The 22,021-nt window shown below is 41.4% G+C and overlaps 1 protein-coding gene across 12 annotated transcripts in view; it reads left to right on the top strand.

Moving 5' to 3' along the window:
* ADAMTS20 (ADAM metallopeptidase with thrombospondin type 1 motif 20) overlaps positions 1 to 22,021 on the top strand; it is a 134,550-nt gene that overhangs the window by 76,962 nt on the left and 35,567 nt on the right. The window lies entirely within an intron of this gene.

The following is a 22,021-nucleotide window of genomic DNA, read 5'->3' as shown; positions in this document are numbered from 1 at the left end:
ACTGCCCCCCCTACCCAATGAATTTGTAAATGGCCACAAGATCCCCCCTCAGCCTTCTCTTGCAGAGGCTAAAGAGATCCAGGTCCCTCAATCTCTCCTTCTAGGACCTTAACTGAAGGCCTTTAACCATATGAGTTGCCCTCCTCTGGACCCTCTCAAGGTTATCTACATTGCTTTTAAAGTGTAGCACCCAGACCTGGACGCAGTACTCCAACTGCGGCCTGACCAATGCCTCATAGAGGGGAAGTATCACCTCCCTGTACCTGTTTGTGATGCACCTGCTAATGCATGCTAGAGTGCGGTTAGCTTTACTAATTACTTCATCACATTGACGGCTCATATTCACCTTGGAGTCAACTATGTCTCCAAGATCCCTTTCTGCCACTGTGCTGCTGAGAAGGTCATCCCCTAGCCTATAGGTGTGTTGGTGATTCCTTCTCCCTAAGTGCCGCACTTGGCACTTGTTTTTGTTGAACTGCATCCTATTCTTTTCCTCTCACTTTTCCAACCTGTCCAGGTCTGCCTGGATTTGGTCCCTTCCCACTAATGTATAAACTTTACCCCATAATTTCGTGTCATCCATGAATTTGGACAGAGTGCTCTCCATGCCCTCATCCAAGTCGCTGATGAAGACATTGAATAGCAGAGGTCCAAGGTCCAAGCCTTGGGGGACCCCACTGCCTACATCTTTCCAGGTCGATACTGACTCATCCACAACCACTCTCTGGGTGGGACCCTTAAGCCAATTTGCCACCCACCTGACAGTGTAATCATCTATGTCACAGCCACTTAGTTTGTTTATGAGAATAGGATCATATACTGTATCGAAGGACTTCTTAAAGTCCAAGTAGATGACATCTACCTCGACTCCTGCGTCTAAGCATTTTGTGCCCTGCTCATAAAAAGAAACAAGGTTAGTCAGGCAGGATCTACCTGCTGTGAACCCATGCTGGTTGCCTTTCAGCACTATTTTTCCTGCTGGGCTCCCACAAATGTGATCTTTGATAATTTTTTCAAAGGTTTTCCCAAGGATAGAGGTGAGACTAACCAGCCTATAATTACCCGGATCCTCCTTCCTCCCCTTCTTGAAAATAGGAACCACATAGGCCCTTTTCCAGTCCTCTGGGAATGATGTCCCCTACCCCAGGAGTCTTTGTCATTGGAAGTACACCCATACACCTGGGGGCTAACAGGGGGAGATCACAGGGCACCAGGGGCAGCCAGCTGTTTCTCAGCAGTAGCAGTATGAGCCCATGTTGCTCCTGCAGCAGCTGGCATGCAAGTGATGAGAGCCCTGTCAGGTAAGACTGCACTCCCTCCTGCCACTCTGCACGTCTAGTGGTTGGTATAATGCTACCTCCCTCCATGCCCTAGGCACTGAAAGTGCTTCTTTTGCTTCTGGAGGGACATATGATTTTGAAAAGAGCTGTGAAGTAGTAGAAGAGACCAGGAGCACTAGCAGACAGCAAAATTGTACTAAGAAAGGTTAGCTTGATGAGTGGAATGTGAAGACCGATTAAAAAGGAAAGATGGAGAGACAGTAGTTAATACTCCTGGAGTGGTAGGCTGTTAAGACAATGAACCATTAAGTCAATTGATTCCCTCAGCTGCCTCAGTAGTAATACCAGAGTTGCTGCACTGTGGAGCTGGAATCAAAGCAGGGGACTCCTGTTCTGGGCAGAAAATTAGCTTCTCTCCTTAATAAAAGCACCTAATTTTGGGGGGCTGATTTAGAAGAAATGTGATGGTTATATACAAGTAAATACGGTATTTTAAAATACTTGTTCATGGTAAAAGTGCCCTTTTACACTTGACAGTTATGCAAAAGTTTCCAAGTGAACCTTCTTTACTGAAAGCTGAATATGTCTCTCTCTTTGTTTGGTCTTTATTCCAAAATACAAAGACAGGACAGGTTCATTTGGATGAATTATAGGTAGCTATTCTTGGAGAGGGAGGGGGGCACAAATCAATTATAGTAATAAATTTGTAATGTTCTTGATGTTAAAGTAAAATATTTAATATAAATACATTCTCCCTCTGGTGGTGGCATCTGTACAAAACACTCTTAAAGTCAAAAGTATAAATAAAATCTTTCCACCCTACTTGGTATATAACTATACATCTCTGTGTTGATGTAAGGGGCTAACTTCATTCTTGATGTAACTGATCATTTCAGTAGAATTACACCAGGAATACATTTGTCCCAGACATTCATGATATTTTCCTTTTAATCTTATCCAGTTTCACCTCTGCAACGGCAGAGGCAACCTTCTAAAACTCTATGAAGGACTAAAATACCTGTGCATTTTACATTAGACGGTTATTGGGTAAAAATCTAAAATCACCCTGAAAGCATGGTTTCCCATCACAATCTGTATCCTGACCGGTAAGCTACAGTCATGTGCCCTCTTCCTTGTTGTTCTTTTGGCCCCATGATTCTTAAGTTCTTAGCTGCCCACTGACTGACTGACTTTGGCAGATGGGGTGAAGGATATAAGAAGGGTACAGAACCCAGGTCTTGCACTTTTTAGGTGAGTACTCCAATCTCACTCCTAAGTGAATACAAAATATGTTACTGTTTTGTGTGAAAGGTAACATGGCTGCTGCACTATGTTCTGAACTCAATGAGTTGTTTGCACTCTAAAGACAACCAAGGCATGTCTACACCACAGGAACAGAGAGGGTTTAATCACCAAACCCACCACCGAGGTCTGTTCTGTGTGTGCATAAACTCTGGAAATTGACTGGCTAGGATGTTCAGGGAGGCCAGTGCTCAAGACCTGGGTTTCTGAAGTGCTCCAGAGCAGTGGATTGAGGTACCTGCAGGACAGCCTCACTGCTCATTTTTTTTAGTCAAACAAAGTAAAAGAGCATTAACTACCTACATAATGAGCACTATTATCATGCTGGAGATGTGCATCCTTGAAGATATTACTGTCTGAAAGATTTTTTTTTCACTTAGAGGCCTGAATGAGCATGTTCTACAAACATTATCTCACTGCACCAGAGTTATTAGAAAGGGGGCTGATTAGCACGTTTCACGGGTAAGTTTGCCTTGATGAGTGGTTTGAAAGGACAGTAGAGCTGCTTGCTGTACTTCTCAAGGGATGAAATTCAAGGAGGGTATTTAATTGGAATATGAGATTTACTAATTTAGGAAGACTTTTAAGCTTAAATGCATCCCTTTAGCTTAAGGGATAATTGTTCAAAGTAACAGTTAACTATATGCTTAACTTCAATGTGACATAACTATATCCTAAAACTACGTACCACTAAAGTGATGCCCCTAATAGAGTTGCTATTCTGCCTCAGGGCCTTAACATAGAATACCAAAGAAGGGAAACAAAATGTGGCATGCATCTTTGTAGTGGGGGAACGCATTTCTCTGTACTCAATCCATCACATTTGCTGAGGAAATACTGCCGTTATAAAGAGTAACATCCATATCTTCAAGGAAATGTTGCCTCCTATGGGTTCCAGAGTAGGAAGCCACTGCCTTAAATAATCAGGCATCAGCTTTTGGTTTTTCAAAATTTTTCTACCTTCTGTATTAAACTAGTCAATACGTTTTAATGAAAAAAGACTAATTTTCTCAAGGATTTTTAAACATAGTGCAATGGCTATGTTGCTTTTCTTGCTTTAAATTTTAGTCTGAATCTGTAGCCTCTCTCTATGTAATTTATATTGTAATGTATATCATACTGGAATATGACAACTCCAATTCTTTTCAATTTATCATTTATGAATTTAACTCCAACCCTCATAATCTAGTTCTCAATGGATGTGTCTACACGTTCATTAATGCACTTTTGGTAATGCACATTAAATTTAGAATCTCCATTGTGAGGTACTAGAAAAAGGTGCATTGGCCTATTTTAATGTGCATTAGTGAAAGCGCACGGTATTTTTGCAACACCGTTAGCTTAAAATAGGCTAATGTGCATTTAAGTGCATGTGTGGACGTGTTGTCCCCAAAGGACGGTGAGTTCGTGCCCGGTGCGCTTGTGCCAATAAACACACAGGGGTGAAGGATCCAACTTAAACTTTATTTCTGCGCAGAAAGTGGTGCTTGGCAATCGTTCGCAAAGCAAGCACCCACACCCCAGTGGGCGTCTGCCTTATATAGCTACGTAACGGGTTAAACTTGTTGATGTGATGAAATGTGTAGCAATCCCAGCAAGTAACCCCCCTTCCAGCTCCCCGCCAAGCAACCCCCCTTCCAGCTCCAGAACTTTGTTGATACAGCTTTTCCTCTAGCGAGGCCAGCAATTAAACAACTAAGCAACAAGCGATCTCCTCCAGCCTAAACAACCTACTCTATGCCCTTGGTTAGATAAAATACTTTTTCAAAACATACAAAGCTGTTCCTGAAGTAGAAAATGCATAGTAAAAGTTCAGAGGATCTCTGCTGGACATGGCTTCCAGCCCTACCTCTGTCCCTAGGGGTTTAGCCAGGTGCCCCTGAAACAAGGGGTGCTTATCAGATGTGCCCAGTTATTCTGAAGCCCTCTTTTTCTGTTCTGGAGCCTAATTTCATTCAATGAATACTGACTGTGCAAAGAGCTTCTGCAGCTCTTGGAGAACTGTAATAAGGGTCACACATTAATCTTGCTTCCAACCCTTGGTGTAGTGGGTAGATAAAGTTTCTCATATAATTTAAAAAAAAGAAAAGGTCCTCTAAATCAACTTTTACATTTGAAGTACTAGAAAGTTCTTGAGACTGTTCCCAGATGATATTAACAGTCAATCTGAATCAAATGTTTTGCGCACATACCTTTGTTATCAGGGATGATGCAGTTCTGAATTGGGTGTTATCAGTCATGGCCAGTCATAGTTTTGTTTTTCGAAATGTAAGATAAAGATTTTTACTAAACTAGTATAATCTATGTGTATTATGGGAGCATTCAACATACTGGTGGCATATTATGGGGAAAATAGTGATAAATGCAATACTAATAATACTAGTTACACATGCAGTCTATGTATAAGATGGGAGCATCAACTCTGCTGTTTAGTTACCATATTTACTCAGATACCATACTTATCTTTCCCTGCAAAATTAGCCTTCAAAATTGGGGTGTGTCTTAGATGGGGAAGCTGATTTTCTGTCTAGAACAGAAGCATGGATATATAGTCAGATTGCTGCTGCTCCTTTTTTTCTCTTACTTCTAGCAGCATGGAAGGAGAAGTGGCATCCAGCAGAGGCAGAGTCAGGTAGGGTACACAGGTGCAGTGCACCCAGCTTTGATTCTTGCTAAACCCAATGTTTAAAACCAGCTGCCCCACAGCAGCAATGGCACTTCTATTCAGGCACTGCGCTTAGGGAGTCAACTGACTTCATGGCTCATTATAATCTAGCTCATTATAATGGCCAGCAACCTTTTCAAGCCATGGGACAAAACAGCCTGGCTCTGGTCTGACACAGACCAGGTGGCTTCTGTAATGTGCAAGTAGCTAGGGGCCTCTGCCTGCACTTTTACCAGGGCCTGTCAGCTGAGAGCTTCACTCATGTTGCTACTGCTTCATCCAGGCCCCACTACCCAGCTGGAAATTGCATCCACCTGCTGCTGCTTCTGAGCCACAGCTGAGAGATGATAGGGAAAAGTGGGGAAGGAGAAGCAGAAGCAGTAGCAGCATAGACTCAGCTTTCAGCTGCCTGGCCCCAGTGTAGTTCCTCAATGACTGGAAGCTGAGCCCATGCTGCAGCCAGGGAGAAGCTAGCAGGGACAGGTGGAAGGGAAGCAGCAGTAGCAAGGGTTACAACTCCCTGCTGCTTAGCCATGAGCCAGGTGTAGGCATAAGCAAAGCCCCAAGGCTTTGTAGACTGGATCCAGTGGGCTATATGTTGCCCTGATCTACCTGATTCCTGCTAATTGCTTTTCACTGCACAGGTGTTAAAGACCTTCTCTCCTTGCTAATGGTCTTGATGCTTCATTAATCAAGCTATCTTTTCATTGCCAATTTTCCTGTTTTTTAGTTACTCCTATCCTCTCTTCTCCTATTTCACAGTTACACTGACTGTTTTTAGTTCCTTTCAGAATCCTGGGCACACCTATAGAGTCCAGTCTTCAGCAGCCGCTAAAGTTTTAGCTTTTGGCTGAGTAGCTAAGAACTCCTGACAGTTCAGCTGAGAAAGAGTTGATAAAACTCTTTTGCCTAAGCAGGAAAGGGAGGATGAGTAGCTTCAAGATCAAGTTCTGTCCTTGCTCTATGTGGCTGTAACTCTGGGGGAAAAAAATATTTATTCTGCCTTCCACAAAACAAGGTGCATGTCTTATTTGGTATTACGTGGTATGCGAGGAACTATATGGTAGCTTTATGCTTCAAAGTTTCTTACTAGCATCACTTCTATTACATCTTATGCTGAGATAATTTATTGTGATTAAACACGTGTGTAGACGCTGACTGTGGGTGCAAATTGTGCTCTGTCAGCCTGGCCAGCTGGGGGCCAGACTCCTACCTGCCGCCTAGCTATACGGCTCCACACTTTCAACACCCTTGTGCCCCATCTAGTCCCAACACTGCCATCCAGAGCCCAGGGCTGAGAGGCCATGGCATAAACTGCTCTGCCCCAGCTCAAATTGGTGCTGTCCCAGGTGCACATGTAGATACTGCACCGAGGAGTAGTTTACTCCAGCTCAAACTGGTCCAGAGTTTATTGTTTTGTATTAATTGTATGTGTAGACACACCTATTCAGATGCAAATTGTAAAGCTATGAAACAGAGGTAGCTGATTTCTTTAGCATTGCAGTTTTCCCTTTAGTTATGAACTGAAGAAGAGTTCCACTGAAGAACCGTGTCTTTTTGCACTAGTGGAAGAAATATCATATTGTCTTTAGGGAATGGATGTAGACCATTAAAAATAGAGGTTCCAGTCCTTCTCCCAGTGAAGTCAATGCCAAACTCCCATTGACTTCTATAGGAGCAGAAGCAAACCAAGACTGTGTAAGTGGAGATATTGATTTGTTTTCATTTGAATGAGAAAATCCTGTTATGTATCATGAAAGTGCCTATGTTCATTTTTGTAGTATGTAAAGAGTATTTATATCTTTATATTCCTTTTATATTAAAAGGGAATTCAGGATCAGAAATCTTGGTTTTCAAAACCAGCTACAGTCTTATACCTCTACCACTGCTGCTGCATATTGTCAGACTTCAGAATACTTCATTATTGATGAAACATGTTTATTTAACATTCCATTGACTGAACCGTCAATGTGAGCCTATGCTGTTAATTCTTTAAAAAAATAGGAGAAAGAAATGGCTTTTCAGAAAAAAACTGATACTGTCTGCCACTATTCAGACAACGACATAAAACAGACTCTGAATTACTAACTCAGTTAAACACAATTTTGGTTTTAAAAAGGAGCAATATATCTATTCTCCAAATTACAGTAAAGTTTAATATGCATTGATTTTATTTAACCTATAGTAAATTCCTTCATTTTGATACTCATGTTGTCTGTATAGTTTAAAATTTAATTTATAATTTATGTCTGATAATTTAATTTAATTATTATGTTGTGGCTTGGTGTCTTTCTGAAATACAGTTGCATTTTAACCCCGCTGTGTTTGACACGTTTTGTGGCTTTGTCTGTGTTTATATTTAATATGTGCTTTATTAATGTATCTCAATGTTTGGACACCTTTCTTTAAAGAAAAAAAATGAATTAACTTCTATATGGAAATTATTTTAGTACCATAGTGTGATCTTTGTACTGTAATGACTTTCTATGGTTTTTTAGTGGCATTATTTTCACAGGGGAAAACCACTGAGAAATGCCTTTCTGTAAATTATTAAAGGTTGTTATATTGTGGAATTTGTCGTGGCTTCTATACTTGATCTTAAAATGAAATATCCAGATGTCACTGTAGTCAAGAGAAACCTTAGGTAGGCCCGACACCAGCAACTGGTAGTCTGATGCATCCAGGCTAATGCATGTTTTTGGTAACAAAACTAAAAGATGTTGGCTGCAAAGCATGTTGTTCTGTTGCTGTAACATTAGGGCTTAATCCTGCTTTCATTAAAGTCAGTGTAAAACATCACAGAAAACAAAGCAGTATTTTAATCTCTTTATATTGACAATGGTTTGTACAATTTCACCTATATTGATCTTTTTATTATTTAGATTTATATCAGACCATATGTATTCAGTTGTTACCGTCTCACAAATATAGCAAAGTTAAAGGGATAGGAAACACAAATATTAAATTGCTAGAAAGCCTTTGATATGAGGAGTTTTTGAAAAGATCAGAACTGTTTCATTAAGAGACTAGATAAGAAGAGATATAATAGAAGTCTACCAAATAATAAATATCATAGGGAAAAAAAACAAGCATGTCTATTTAATGTTCTTAATAATACAAAAATAAGAAAATAGTTGATTAAATTTAAAAAACAAAAAATTATTAATACTAATACTGGTTTTATACAGATGCTGTGGCCCCAAACAGGCATTCACCAGTAGAAATCTCTCTGGGATAGGAAGCAATATAACTATTCAGCTTGCAGCTGCCCCCTCTTCCTTGCTCCCCACATCCTTCTCAGGCCAGGGTAATCCTGATCTGGGGAAGGAGTGGGAAGCAGTGGCTGCTTCACTCTTCCAGGTCCCCAGGGGAGTGGAGTGGCAGGAAAAGACTCTCCTGGCCTTCCCCAGATCGGGCTCACCCCAGTCAGGGTAACAGGGAGGGAGTGGCCTCTGCTCCATTTCTGGTCTCTGGGGGCCCCTATACATGAGCAGTGGGGCTGCTCTGACGCACTGTAATTACGGCACATTGGAGCAGGCTCGATTAATTGAGCCTGCTGGAGCGTGATAATTACCACGCTCAAGCAGACTCCAGCATATTGTGTATCAGTGCCCCTGCACTTAAAAATGGCATTAGGGGCACTTTAACTAAAGCTCATTGAACAAACCTTTGTTAAAGTGACCCTGCCACCATTTTTAAATGCAGGGACGCTGATACATGAGATGTTTCATGTGGTTTAATTAGAGCAGCGCTTGGAACCACTCTAATTAAAGTGCTTCCCCCACAACTCCCAGAGTACATGTATAAACACCATGGGAATGGAGTGAAGGGAGTAGTAGGCAAACCCTCCTGCCCACTCTTCAAGCCAGGACTCTGGTCTGGGGAACAGGAAAGGGGGTGGGGGGAGGAGGGAGAACAGCTGCTCTTCTGTTCTGCTTGCTGCAGTGGGAACAGACCAAAAGAACAGGGGGAAAGCAGTGGGACCCTGGTTTGGGGAGTGGACAGGTCGTCATCTTCTTTCATATGGCTGACTTGGAGCAACAATTATAAGTCCAGTTTAAAGTTAGTTAACCAGTCTAATGCTGTCGAGGAAAGGGACTGTATCTCTGCAATGTCACTGTCAAATTTGTATAGAGGGCAGAATGTTGTTATGTAATCCATAGTTTGATCAGGATTACCACTGTCACATTTTGCAGAACTCCTAATACTGTACACCATTTGTGCATCCAGTGACTGCAGCAACTATGCCCGGTTCAGATCTGATTTAGAGCCTTCTATGTTTTTTGCGAAAAGTCAAAACCAGAAGGCTTTATTGTTGAGTTGGAAATTAGATTTTTATTCTAAATAGTGGTTTCATTCCATGTTTTCCTCCAAGCTGCTGCGCTGTCATGTCCTACAAGGGCTTGTACACATGTCCGCAAAGTAGATAGGTGAGGGGCAAGGAGCAGGCTCTGTTCTTGCCTGCTCCCCAAACTGGGGAACCTTCAGTCTGGAGAATGAAAAGGGGCTTTGTCAGACTGCTTTATTCCCTCTCCAGAATAGACTGGAAGGGGGCATACAAGTGTTCTTTCTTGTGAGAGATCTTCCTGTAGGGGTTATGTTTCCTTGGGGAGAAATTGACTGTGCATGCTTATATGCATCTAGTTTCTGCAGGGAGGGCGACAACTAACCCAGTAGGAACCTAACTCTTCTACATAGCCTAGGGCTTTTGGAGAAGACCAAGGGAGTTACATATCTACATTCATGTAAAATTCAGGGGAGCAGAACACCTAACCCACTGTAGCAGCTTTTAAAATCCTAGTCAGAATCCAGAATCAACCTGTGATTCTCATTTACACAAAATATCACTTAATGACATGAAATATTATATGTCTATAATATCTGTGGTTATTAACTATGATGACAATATGTAAGGGATATAATCACTAAAACTTTACACTATTAGACACCAAATAATTGACAGAGAAAATGTACAGGTACTTTCATAAGTGTCCCTTATGGGGGTTCTTGCTTCTCTCAGTAAAGAATCTGGTAATAATAACTAGGGACCTACTTAAATTGGGGCAAGGCAAAGGGTTTTTCATGGCCTGCTTGTGGCATGCAGAGCCACTTTCATGGGCATTTTGTGGTGGCCCCACCCATCACCTTTGAGTATTCAAGAGGCCCCAGAGGCCCATCCCTCTCCGCTGATTGGTAGAGAGGGCTGCCCTTCATGCAAATGATTGGCAGAGAGGCTATGGCAGGGAAGAGGAACAAGGGGGTGGCCACCATCTTCGCTGCTCCTCTTCATGTCACTCTACCAGCTGGCCCTTCTTCCCCCCTCCCCGCCCCCCCAGCAGGCTGTGAGGCTGTGTAGAAGCCACCATGAGGACCACTGGGGAGCCAGCAGTTTATTTTTAGTAAGTTTTTATTTTTTTCAGGTGATTTTGTGAGAGATCACAGTAAACACCGTTTTTTGCAGTGATCACAGAAACTGACATTTTTACAGTTTCCATGAAATCACAAAAGTGCAGTTTAAGTAGGTCCCTAGTAATAACCATTGTTTCATTACACAAACCACTAGACTTATTGGTATGGTCATTCCAGTGGTTCTGTGCCTTTGACTTCTGTTGAGAGGAGGAATGGGCATTTAGATTTTCCTTCTGAATCAACCTAAGCTGAAATGCTTCAAACATTTAAATGTATTTGAACACTTGGAAATTGTGCATAAGTGGGTTTTTTTTGGGGGGGGGGAATAATTATAAGCAGTTTGAAAAATAATGAAGAATATTTTAGGTTGGAAAGAAAATGGAAGACATCATAAACAGGCGGGTAAAATACTGCCTTTCTCATGAGTATACAATAAATACATTGTATTATTTCCATTTAATATTTTAAAAATAAAATATGTATTTCATAGTTTCATAGTTGGTAGGGTCAGAAGGGACCTAAGTAGATCATCAAGTCTGCCCCCCTGCCATGGACAGGAAAGAATGCTGTGGTCAAATGACCCCAGCTAGGTGATTATCCAGCCTCCTTCTGAAGACCCCCAGAGTAGGAGCGAGCACCGCTTCCCTTGGAAGTTGGTTCCAGATCCTAGCCACCCTGACTGTGAAGTAATGCCTCCTAATATATAGCCTGAATCTACTGTCAGTCAACTTATGGCCATTATTCCTTGTTACTCCCGGTAGGGCTCAGGGGAACAGGGACTCTCCAAGAGCCTGCTGGTCCCCCTTGGCCAGTTTCATAGATTCATAGATATAGAGTCAGAAGGAATCTTGCAGATCTTCTAGTCTGACCCCCTGCCCTGGGCAGGAGAGAAAACTGGGCTCAAATGACCCCAGCTCGGTAATCGTCAAGCCTCCTCTTAAAGACCCCCAAGGTAGGAGCCAGCACTACTTCCCTTGGAAGTTGGTTCCAGATCCTAGCTGCCCTGACTGTGAAGTAGTGCCTTACAATGTCTAGTCTGAACCTACTCTCTAACAATTTATGGCCGTTATTCCTTGTTACTCCAGGAGGCACTCGGGGGAACAAGGTCTCTCTCATTCCCTGCTGGTCCCCCCAACTAAGTTTATAGATGGCCACCAGGTTCCCTCTCAGCCTTCTCTTGTGAAGGCTGAACACGTTAAGTTCCTATAGCCTCTCCTCGTAGGGTCTGCCCTGCTGTCCCCGGATCATGCAAGTGGCCCTCCTTTGGGACCCTCTCAATGCTGTCCACATCCTTCCTGAAGTGTGGCGCCCAGAACTGGACGCAGTACTCCAACTGCGGCCCCTGTATGTATTGCATACAGGGGGAGGATCACCACCTTGGCCCTGCATGTGATGCATCTATGGATGCATGACAACGTGCGGTTAGCCCTACTGACTGTGTCCTTGCATTGGCGGCCCATGTTCATCTTGGAATTGATAATGACTCCAAGATCTCTTTCTGCCACTGTGCTTTCCAGCCTATAGGTATGCTGCTGGTTCTTACTGCCCAAATGCAGCACCCTGCACTTGTCAGTATTGAATCCCATCCTAATCTGATTTGCTCACCCCTGTAACCTGTCCAGGTCCAGCTGTATCCTGTCCCCCACTTCTAGCACGCCCACCTCACCCCAAATCTTGGTGTCGTCCGTGAATTTAAAGAGGGTGCTTTTCACCCCCTTGTCCAAGTCGGTAATAAAGAAATTGAACAGTGCAGGCCCAAGGACCGAACCTTTGGGGACTCCACTGCTCACATCCCTCCAGGTCAAATACGACCTGTCCACCATCACTCTCTTAGTGTGGCCCCTCAGCCAATTTGCTATTCATCTGACTGTGTAGGCATCAATATCATAGTCGCCTAGCTTTTTAATGAGAATGGGGTGGGAGACAATGTCAAAGGCCTTCTTGAAGTCCAGAAAGACTACATCCACCACGACACCTGTGTTCAATGATTTTGTGACCTGATCGTGGAAGGCAATCAGGTTGGTCTGACAGACCTGTCCCTAATGAAACCATGCTGGTTGCCCCTGAGCATCATCCCCACTACTGGCCCTTCACAGATGTGCTCCTTGATAATCTTCTCAAAGAGCTTCCCCGGGATCGAAGCAAGACTAATGGACCTATAGTTGCCTGGGTCCTCCCTCCTCCCTTTTTTGAGGAGGACCACATTGGTCTTCTTCCAGTCATCTGGCACCTGGCCAAAGCACCACGAGTGCTCATAAAGCCATGCCAGGGGCCCCGCAATAACCCCTGCCAATTTCCTCAACACCCTGGGGTGGAGAGCATCTGGACCTGCTGATCTGAACACGTCCAGCCCCTCCAGAAGTTCTCTAACTCAGTCCTCCCTGACCCTGGCGGAGGTCTCTCCTGAGTCCGTCCCGAATCTCGGTGGGGGAGTCCCAGTCCCTGCACAAAAAAATGGAGGCAAAGAAATTGTTAAAAAGGTCTGCTTTTTCCTCTGGTACAACCACCAGATTCCCTAGCATATCCTGCAGGGGCCCCACAGTACCCGGTGCCTTCTTCATACTCCCTATGTATTTATAAAAGGACTTTTTGTTGTCCTTGATCCTTGTTCCGTATCTGCCTTAGCTTTCCTAACAGCTCCCCTACAGTCTTGAGCAATGGAGGTATAGTCCTCCTTGGTGATGGCCCCTCCCTTCCATTGGGTGTACGCCTCCTTTTTAGCTTTGAGACATTCCTGGATGCTTTTGATGAGTCATGGGGGCTTTTGAGCACTCTTGCCCCCTTTGATCTGCATTGGGATTGTCGCTCTTTGGCTTTGGAGGATCGTCTCCTTAAGGAACAACCTTAATTCATACAGAATTTTAAAAGTGTTGTGTAAATAGAAATATATCTTTGAAAATTTGTGAATGCTGAAATACTGTCATTCTAATGCCACTTAATTATTACTCTTTTTAAAAGTTAAGACTTTCCAGAGCTTGCTGCTTTACAAATAGAATTTAATATAATATAAAAACAAAAATAGTTATTTCAAAATGCCTGTTTGTACTTAGTATGGAGAATTTCACAGCGGAAAGTTTGTAAATGGTTAAATGAAAGCTGGAAAATTAGAAGTAGGTTTCTAACCATCATCAGGTTGGGAGTTTAAAGGTAGAGCTTGACATATTTATGAATGAAATTCTATGAGTTGGCTACCTGTGATAGCAAGTTACTGGACTTAGTGATGCAAGAGATCCTTTTCAGTCCTATATCCTTTATTTCTATTTTTCTCTTTCTTTAAAAACTTGAGATAAAAGATGTAAGCTATTGCTGTAAAATTTTTCTATAAAGAACTAAGGTTAATTAACCCCATCTATACATAGGAGAGATGTTCCTGCTCTGAACACTTGCTTTTAACATCTAGGAATGTTGGAGATTTGAATTTCAGAGCTCATGTTTCTGAGCTCAGTTTCTGGATCTGGTCATTTCTGAACTTTGGAAAGACCATGTCAAGATTTAAACAGTGCAGTCTGGGATTATTTCTAAATTGTTCAGAAGTAGAATATTTCAGTATGTTGTAACATATGAATTACAGTTCTAATTATAGCAAACCGTTGGTGCTTCTTCAACTGACTGTTCATATAGATTTGTACATGTGCCCCATCAGCATAAGTTTAGATTCTTTTGGTTAGCAATATCTGTTGGGATCAAATTCCTGCCCCTAATATTCTACCTCCTTACCCAAGAGCATAAAAGGTAGAGTGGGTTCAATAAGCCTTATTCCTTTCTTGTTGGTCATGGGAGGCACATAGTATTCTGCAGTGTCCACCAGCCACTCTGCGCACAGTGCTAGTAAGAACTCAGTAGTTGTTCTACTCAGTTGTCAATCCAAGCAGCCAGCTTCTTAGCTAGTTCTTTGCCATTTGTCTATGTAAAAGTACAGCAACATCTCTAATTTCTTCTTAATGCCATAGTTGTTCTCTCTGATACCTTTCTCACTCCCTCTATATCATAGCTTATTCTTCTTCCTACTGGCTCTCCATGATACTGATGGCATCCTGGGGAAGTTGAAGCAAGAGCCAGAATCATAGAGTAAATTGGAAGTCTTCAAGAATTATCTAGTTCAGTACCCCACACAAATGGCAGGATTTGTTTGTCCTGGACCCTCCCATGGAGGTGGCTAACCAGCCTTTGCTATTTTTGTCTGATGGTTGTCAGAGCCCTGGCTTAGGCCAGTCAGTTTTAATATTCAGATCAGTGAATCTGTCAGTATAGGATAGCCACCAAATAATTTGTACCCAGATGGTTTCAGATGGTTTACAACCTCCTTATTTTTCAGTAAGTTTCTGAGTTAAGAATGAGCTGCTCTGCTTACCACTTCCGTGATTAGCTGGTGCTCAGCAGCAGTCCTGCACAGCTGCTCAGAGAAGCAGCGACCTTTGAAATAAAAATCACAGAAGACAGCCCGAGTATCTCAGTGGTCCTGTTAGTGTTTGCTGTGGCCCTATATAGCCTCAGATACTTCTCAAGCCCTCATTTTCACAGACTGATTTCAGAGTTCCATGTGAACAAATTTTATTGATTTCCTGGTTTTATTCCTCCTTTGCACTCAACACCAGAAGCTAAGCTTCATATGTTTAATTTAATAGGGACTTTGTCACAGAACATTACCAAGATGAAATTATTCTAAAATATACATAAATTCCTCATGACTTTTACTGAAAGGGGAAAGGGTCAGGTACTTCTGGCCAAAAAAATCTATTCCTGTCATGCAGTGGTTTCAGGTAAATGAAGCATGGAATCCACATGGGTAATGTATCTCAAAGAGCTGTGGCTTCTGTAAGGTAAGTAACTGTACTTTTTTGATTGTGATCCCATTTAACTGTAGTCAATGCCTGGCTTTTATAGACTGTGAATTAAAGAGGATCAGGCCAATAATAAAAATTTCTGAGGGAAAAAAAGTGTTCCACCTTGTAAAACCAAATAGTCACATTTGTTTCAAAATCACTTGTTTTAGATAATTCTTTCTATTGTCTCTTTATGAAAATTGAAAACTTAACTGGAGAAGGAATGTGTAAAATAATAATCGTATTGATGCTTGGGGCACTTTTCTGTATTTTCCATATTTTGTGGGGTTTTATATTATAATAAGCTGTATTATTACTGTAGCATATGAAAGATCCAGCCAAAACTGGGGTTCCAGTGTTTGAGCATAATGTAAATACTAGGAACTTTACATTTCTAAGGCCCTGAGCTTGCAAACATTTCACACATGCTTAACTGTAGGTTGATGCATGTGCTACTACTCATGTGCTCCAACATCCTTTCTAATAATTTTATATAGCATACACTTCTTTCTAAACCCTTTTAACTAACTTAGAAATGTGATGGGTTACATTTGGAGAGGCAGGAGTGGAGGAGCATGCAGCTAAGGTTTGTTCAACATTACATTTATCTTCTGGGCCATCATTTGTTGCTGCTAACATTATTGAAAATGACAGCGCACAGATTGCAGTAGGTAAGAATGCAACAGGGCAAGATTGTTTCTTTGTCTTCATATTTAATTTTGCAAACATGAGAGCTCATCTAAATCCTAATTGTCTGTCATTGTTATTGAATAGTCTGAATTTATTGATTTCTTTATTTAGTTAATTAAATAGATCCCATATTTGTTACCCTTATAACTATTATTTAATTTGTTAAAGTATGTAAGCTGTGTAGACTCTGGTGGAGGGAGGGGCAATTTTGCCTCTCTTCGCCCCAAGTTGGCACCATGGCCTGGTGTCCCACTTGCCTACCCCTATTTATGTTGCTTTCTCCACATGTAGATTGCCTCTTTTCCATGAAGAATAGAGATTGCATAGTCTCCACAGCACCATCCAGTGCACAAAGGTAGTGAGCACCATTGGTGGGTGGAGGGTGGAGTATGCCAATTGCTTCCTTTTTGAGAATATTTTCCCAAGTATATTTGTGCATTGGCGAGAGCAGTAGAACACAACTATTTTTCTTTTGCTCCTACCATGTGCTACTAGAGGCATCCAATTTCCAGTTTGTGCTCTTTTTTCCCAGGTCCACTTGTCTCTGGTGCTACCCTTTTCCCATAGTGATATCTAGTACATTTGTGGAGTGTGTGGGAGCTTCTTGAAAATTTGTGAAGTTTTATCTTTGGGGTCTACCCTAATGGAAGAAATGCCAGAACTGCAGGTGCAGAGGCCAAATATATACTGGACATTACTTAAGAGAGGCATCCTCAGCAGGACTAAATGTAGAATTCAGCTGGATCTTGATAGATTGGACAGCTGAGCTAGAGACAACAGGATGAAGTCGGGTACTGACAAATACAGGTGCTACACTTGGAAGAAAAATTAAAAGTGCAAGGAGAATGGACGTTAACTATGTGAATGGCAGTACTATGGAGAAAGATCTTGGAGTATCACAGACTCATCATGAGTTTGCAGTGTGATGCAGCCACAAAAAAAAGTGTGCCTTTACATGAGCAGGGAGGCTTCTCCAACATGCTGTAATTCCAGCGCGTCAAAGTGTGGCAATTACCATGCTCCAGTAGTCTCTTGCATCTTGTGTATCAGTGTCCCTGAGCTTCAAAATGGTGGCAGGGGCACTTTATTTAATTAAATTAATGATATGTCTAATTGATCTAATTAACGCACCACATACACACACACACACACTCCCAGAGTATGTGTATAAATGCCCAAAGTAGTTTATGCTGCATCAACTTGTCTTGGGTCCAAGACATGGGAGGTAATAGTACCACTCTGCTCAGGGTTGGTTAAGCCTTACCTAGAACATTAAGTACTGCTATAAACTCCTTATTTTTAAAAAGAATATGGAACAGATACAGGATCCAAAAGCAGGCAACCAAAATTGTGAAGGGTTTTGGATCCTCTATCTTTTCCATATTCTTTTCCAACTTCTGTTTCTGAAGTTTAAAAAAAAAAAATAGGTTAGACCAGAGATGTGAAACATGGCCCATGGTCCAGATCTGGCTCTCAAAACCATTCCGTCTGGCTCATGGGCAGTCCAGTGGGCTACTGGAAGTTGGGGAGTTTGGGGTCCCCAAACCCCAATGGACATGGCCATTGGCAGTGGAGGTGAACAAGGCCTGTGCAGATACAGCCTCTGCTTGCTGAGCTGCCACCTGCTTCTGGTCCCATGGTGCCTCCTGCTCCCCTACTGGCACAGCGACCTGCTAGCCACCAGCAGTGCTGGCTGCTAATTTACTAGGTCGGCTGCTCACTCTCCTACCTATGCTGCTGCTTCTTGCTCCCCTACCCATGGTGCTGCCCACTCCCCTACCCATGCTGCTGCTCAATGTGCAACCGACACTACTGCCAGCTTCCAGACCTGGACCCAGACCTACTGCAGCTCCACAGATCTGGCCCAGTCTGAATGTGGCCTAGAGCCTGAGGTGAGTTTGATACCCCTAGGTTAAACAAAACCATATCTAGGATGGTTTAAATGGGAATGATTTTGCCTGGAGCAGAGGGTTGGACTAGAAGACCTTCCATGATCTCTTCCAAACTTACTTTCTAATTCTATGAATTGTAATGCAAATGTATACATGACAAGAAGATTTTCAAAAAGGCTAAGTACATGCCTAACACTTAGTTCTGAAAAAGTATTATCACATTTGCCATTTATTTCAAATATAGAAGAGTTAAGGAAGTATCGATTTGCTTTTCAGTACCCTACTCTTTGTTTTCTAAGTCATTTCTTTGCCTCTAGAGATATAGCTCCATTTTATATATTGGTAAATTCAACAGTGGAAATAAACTGGTCATCTCTCTGACTATTTTATAATATATCTTATAATTAACTTCAGTGAGAATTTTGTCTAAGTAAGGGTTGAAGGTGAAATTCAATTCAAATATACATTTAGCATCTTCCAAACCACTTATTTCCTGCTTTTATAGCTGCATAGGAGGTAAAAGGTCCCACAAATGGAATGAATACAGAAGGAACATGTACTGCTTGTTGATTCTCACATGGCATCCAGATGCTGTGGATCCAAGTCAAGAATGAGTAAGGCAGGAAGAATCATTGTACAATTCAATTTTTACTGTAGTAGATTAAATGGAATCTAAAATTGGAATGTAAAATGAGATGCCCAACATGGCACATTGTTGCTGTTGAAAGAAAATATAATAGTTACCCACTCATGAAATAATAACTGCTTATTTTAAATATTAAAAACCCAGCATGATATTCAAAGCTCCTTGGCATTTCAATTATAGAGCCTTGGAGGCTATTAATGCCTCTTCTATCTAGCTTAGGGATGTCTGCAGTCCTGACAATGCTAGCTGGCTCTCCTATGGCTTGTTCTTGGCTCCATCGCAGTGCCACTTCAAAAGTGGTTGAAATCTGGAAACAGTTGGAATCCAGTGTTTATTAATTCATGCAACAAATAAAAATATAACCTGCAAAGGCAGTTATTCTGTTTCATATTGCTTCTAGATCTGACCCATTTACTATTTTTCTTCTAAGAATCACTCTCATCTTCTACCCTTTTTTGTACATTTCCTTTTTATCTTGTATCTTATTTTCATTTTCTTCTTTTCCTTCTGACCACACAATCTTTCATCTAGAGCTACCTCAGTGAAATCCCTTAGAATGCTAATGAAATAGTATTGCCGCAACTGTTACTGTGGAATTGCTCAATTTGTGGTCCTTTGTGGTATACTGTCACTAGAAATACAGTGGGTATTGGAGTTTCCCCTTCATTTTTCTGGCTGATTTTGCATTCTGTTTGGAACAAATTTCAATTTGGGGCAAAATTCAGTTTCAGGTTATGAAACTTGAATTTTGAATGTTGGGTATATTCCAAATCCCTTTTTAGGAATCATAACTATTCAGGACTTTAGATTTTTAACTTCAATTTCTCTGAAAGCCTCCTATTTATTCTTTATTACTCTACCATTTCTTTCAACCCCAGTCTTATGATGTCAGCAGTTTTCACTCTGCTTCCTGCAACAGAAAACAATAGTCACATTCAGCTGAGGCAGCACAATCACACTTCATATTAAAAAAAAAGGGGGTGGAGGGAGGGGAAAAAATCTTCATTTCACCAGAAGAAGTTGCTGGTAAGAATCACAAATCCCTCCCAACCTCTAAGTCTTGGGAGCATGTAAGTGAGCCTCTGAATTTGTTTGTGGTCCATTCCTGAGCACTCCCAGATGCTAAACATTCTCTGTGTTCTCACTGGACCACCAGGACTGCCTCAGGCTCATTTTTAGGGGTTGTTTATATGAAGCTGAGTATCAGACTTTGTTTCAGATTGAATATAAGTGTTTTTAATTAACAAGATAAATTAATGTAATTATACCAATTAGAGAACAGCAAACAGAAAATACTTTCATTTTGTCACAAAATTTTAAGTTGGTTCTAAGTGGGTTCTTTGCTTCTTGTTCTAAATGCCAAGCAACTTCATTTTCAAAAACTAGCAATTTGCCTGTTGTTAATCTGCACCGGAATCTAGGGCATCTGGGGCCAGATTCTCCCTTCAAGTGTAGTGGTTTTACACAGATGTCACTGTGTTGACCTCACTGGACAGAATCCAGATTTGCAACAATGTAAGTGAAAAGGAGGCCAGGACATTGTTGTTTGGAACAAAATACTAAATCACCATATTTCAAGTTTAAGAAAATGCTGATTTGCATGCTCAGGAGCTTTATCTTGTTATTACTCTTGAGATCCATTTGTATTATGGGCTATACCTGCCCCTATTCAAATCAGTAGCAAAGTTCCCATTAAATTCAGTGGATTAGGTCGCTAGCTACCTTTATAATTCCATGTTCTGGAGCCAATCTGTGCCAGTCTTGCATGTTACGTCATGTGGCAATTGTCAGGGTACAGATGCATGTTAATTGCACCTCACTTCTCCTGTCCTTGCCTGCTATTTTAGCTGCTAGAACTGCTAATAGTGGTCCTGTGCCACTCAGTACAGGCAGTCCTTACACTTACGGTGGGTTACGTTCCTGGAAAAGGCGCTATAAGTCGAAATGATGTAAGTCGAATCTGATTTTTCCAATAGAAACAATGTTATAATAGTTGATTACATTCCTGACTAAGGGCCTGATGCCCAACTTTTTATAGAAATAACCATAAACACCATATTTAAATCAACTATTTAATTTTATTTAATCAGAAGGTGAAGGAACACCTTCACCAGGGTCATGGAATGGGCTTCTTTGGGGAGATTTTTGGGGAGACTTAGGGCCACTTACGGCAATTCACACTTGCGGCGCTCCAACATTTACAACCATGTTATTACTTAGGTGCTGGATCCTCGCACTTATGACATGATGGCATGACATTTGTGTGCTGCCTGAGTTGCCATCATGCTGTAAGTGCAAGGATCCAGCGCTGTAAGTAATAATATGGTTGTAAATGGCAGAGCGCTGCAAGTGCAAATTGCTGCAAGTCAAAACAATGTACATCGAGAACTGCCTGTACTGTTTTTTTCCATGAGTTCTCTAGATGCCAGATAAACTGACTTTGACACAACTTTGCACCAGTAGACTAATACTGGAAAATCAGACCCAGTGGGATTCTACAGGCATAAATAATTGCATAATTTTGTGGCACTGTTATTACAGTTGATGAGAAACATGAAGCAGTTAGCCCAGATTGATTTATGGAGCATTAGTCACAATTGCCTCCACCAGTTAATATTTCTTAAAATTTAGAAGACTGATCAATAATATACAATTTTCTAAGGAGATAATGCCATCTAGAAAGATAAGGAAACATATTGTCATTTGATCCTGTAGTTTAAAAAAGAAAAAAGTTTCAGCAAGTTTAATAAAAATGAGAACAATTGAAAAAGCATCTATGAAGATGTTATCTGATATGGTATTAATTTTTTTTTTAAATCAGGTTACTTTGATTCAATTAAACAAATCCTTAAAGAGATTTGGGTATAGTGAAATATCCAAGAAAATAAAAATCCTATGGCAATATTTAATGAAAAGATTTTAATTTTACATTTTCTTGCGGTAATATTTAAATTGTTATGGGTATCCAGTTGTTGTAGCAGAAGCAAGGTGCTTACTCATGGATACCATTGAGCATTTATACACAGCTTTTAGAATCTAGCCTCCAATGACTCTGATTTGACTTTAAATATTGGATTCCAATAAGGGAACCTCATTACTACAAGGCAATACTAATTAAGAAGGGACAGTGTATATTGTTTTGTGGGGAAAGATTACATACTGTATTTACTCAAATCCAAGTACAGAATCTAATTATTGGAGGTTTGCCTTGAATTTGCCCCCTACCCACAGCTACAGCAGGGAAAATAAATCTGGGGGATCAGAGAGGCCCTGCAATCCCTGTCAGCTTTTTCCCCCCCGCAGTCCCTTCTCAA

Source organism: Alligator sinensis, unplaced genomic scaffold (genome assembly GCF_000455745.1).
Source record: "Alligator sinensis unplaced genomic scaffold, ASM45574v1 scaffold147_1, whole genome shotgun sequence".
NCBI classification, from domain to species: Eukaryota; Metazoa; Chordata; order Crocodylia; family Alligatoridae; genus Alligator; species Alligator sinensis.
The sequence above is the reverse complement of the archived record's forward strand: the minus strand, read 5'-3'. Positions and strand labels throughout refer to the sequence as shown.